This window comes from Lactuca sativa, chromosome 3 (genome assembly GCF_002870075.4).
Source record: "Lactuca sativa cultivar Salinas chromosome 3, Lsat_Salinas_v11, whole genome shotgun sequence".
In the NCBI taxonomy this organism is placed as follows: Eukaryota; Viridiplantae; Streptophyta; class Magnoliopsida; order Asterales; family Asteraceae; genus Lactuca; species Lactuca sativa.
The window spans coordinates 75,997,190-75,999,762 of NC_056625.2; the positions used below are offsets into that span (position 1 = coordinate 75,997,190).

At 32.6% G+C, this 2,573-nt stretch overlaps 1 pseudogene; it reads left to right on the top strand.

Annotated features, from left to right (window-relative positions):
- The first annotated feature begins 201 nt into the window (after positions 1-201).
- Positions 202-1,854, top strand: LOC111906361 (SUMO-activating enzyme subunit 1B-1-like; annotated as a pseudogene).
- The last annotated feature ends 719 nt before the right edge of the window (positions 1,855-2,573 follow it).

Here is a 2,573-nt window from a genome sequence, read left to right on the forward strand (position 1 = left end):
TTGAGCTTGTTTTGGAGACGAAGAAAAGGGTTTTATTGTTTTCTGGGACTTCTCTTTTGTTTCATTCCTTTTTTAAACTTTAATTTTCAATGGTTTGTTGTTATTTTATTTATGATATTGAGAATCTAGTCTTGAAATTTGGGTTTGACAATATGGTCTTTTAGTGCAGTTTAAATTTATCAGCTTCATCTGTGTTTAATAATGCAGTTCTGCAAGAACATTGTTCTGGCTGGTGTAGGAAGTTTGACATTGAATGATGATAATCCAGTCACAGCAGAAGCACTAGCTGCTAACTTTCTGATTCCTTTTGATGAAAACATGGGTGGTGGAGGTTCTCTTGCAGAGCTTTGCTGCGACTCACTGAAAGATTTCAATCCTATGGTTCATGTTTCTGTAGAAAAAGGTATCCCTTTTAGAGAAGATGATCCAATCCTTTAATCTGAATCTTATAATATGTTTAAGTTGATTCTTACTAAGACCTTATAATGCTTTTTTTTTTCTTTCTACAGGAGATTTGTCAAGCTTTGGTGTAGATTTCTTTGAGAAGTTGATGTTGTGGTTATCAATTGCTGCTTACTTACAGCCAAAGTATATTATTCTCTTTCATATTAATGATTTAATTTAATTCTATCTTATTTGAATCCATATAAAACTAATCTTTTTCTTATTCCTTGATACTACAGAAATCAGTGAATGAAAAATGTAGGAAGTTATCAAAACGAGTTGCGTTCTACAGTGTTGATTGTAGAGTTTCTTGTGGTGAAATATTTGTTGATTTGCAGAAGTATTGTTACGCCAAGGTGATAATTTTGATCCTTTAACTTCTTATTACTTGATAAAAACTCAAATCGTAAATTAAAATAAAAAAATTCTCTTGTTTGATTAATGTTTTGAATTCTTTCTTTTGTAGAAAAAGATTGATGAGACAATTGAATGTCCGTTGCAATATCAATCATTTGAGGTATCACTTAATTTTAAAATACGATTTTGTCAACAATCCAAACAAAATAAATAAATAAATAATCAACCACTTAAAGAAAATATTGTTTTATGTTTGTATCATTTAAGTACCTACTATCCACTTATAGACAAACATGCCCTTTTGCTTTTATACACAACAAAGCTTGTTTTATTTTCTATATTTGTGTTTCACTTGAATCCTCAAATCAACTTTTACAAATTTTACTTTGTCAAATATATAAAAATAAATAAAAATTCGTGTATGATTATTTATTTTACAGGAAGCCATTGCAATACCATGGAGATCTCTTCCTAAGCGTATGTCAAAGCTTTACTTTGCTATGAGAGGTACACCTTTAACACAATCTTAATCCTTTAATTTATTTTTTAATCAATTTCTTAATTAAATTTAACTTTTTTTTATTTTTTTTTTTATTTTTTTACTGTGGTAGAAAGGTTTGAAGAGGTGAAGAAGCGCAAACCTGGAGAAACTTCAATTGCTGACATGGCAAACGTCTTAAAACTCAGAAATGAACTTTGCCTCGCACATGTATAGATATAATACACGCTAATCTAATTATTTGTTTATTTATTTAAATAAAATCAATCAAAATTATAACTTTTTTATTTTATTTCAGTCGCTAAATGAATCCGAGATTCCAGACACTCTTCTAGAAAGATTGGTTGTGTCGAAACAGACAAGTGATATATAATGATGATACTCAAAGTGATGCCCAAAGTGATGATGATCAAAGTACCGATTTGTAATTCTATGAAACTTTTATACATTTCAAATGAATGTTTTGGTAAATGTTTTGAGATTGTATTATATTTTAATGTTTTGAGATTATATCGTATTTTAATATTTTGCAATTAAATTTACCGATTTAGCTATTTTGTAAACTTTTAAGAATTTGGGAAATTATAGTGGTTAAAAGGAGCTATATGGACATACCTATAGAGATGACAAGGTCATACCTATAGAGACGACATGTCATCTCTACAGATATCTATAGAGACGACATGTTGTTTTTATAGGCGTATCTATAGAGACGACATGTCGTCTCTACAGATACATGAACCATGACGAATCACCGTTGCTATAGGGTGAGTGTTGCCCAGTCTGCATCCATCTATGGAGGCGCCAAGTCGTCTCTATAGCTGTATTTGTGGAGACGACGGGTTGCTTTTATAGATAAATCTATAGAGACGACATGTCGTCCCTATAGCTTTACCAAAGGAGACCAGCAACCTATAGCGACGAATCAAAATAGGGCGACATATCGTCACCAAAGGCTACCTATCGCGACGAGTTTTTTAGTGACGACAATACAGATCTATTGCGACGGGGCTATAGAAATGAAAGCTATAGGGACGACATATCGCCCCAACCACCTATAGGGATGACTTTTTGAACCTATAGAGACGACATTTGTCGTCCCTATAGGTCTCGTTTGTTGTAGTGAACCCCAACAATTAACGTGAACCAAAAATCAATGAAGTTGTGTAGACAGAATCCACCACGCCCAACTTATACAAACAAGGAAGAATTGCCATGGTGGCAAGAACTCCAGCAAGGAGGTCGCAAAAGTAGCATCACCAGATGCGAGTTT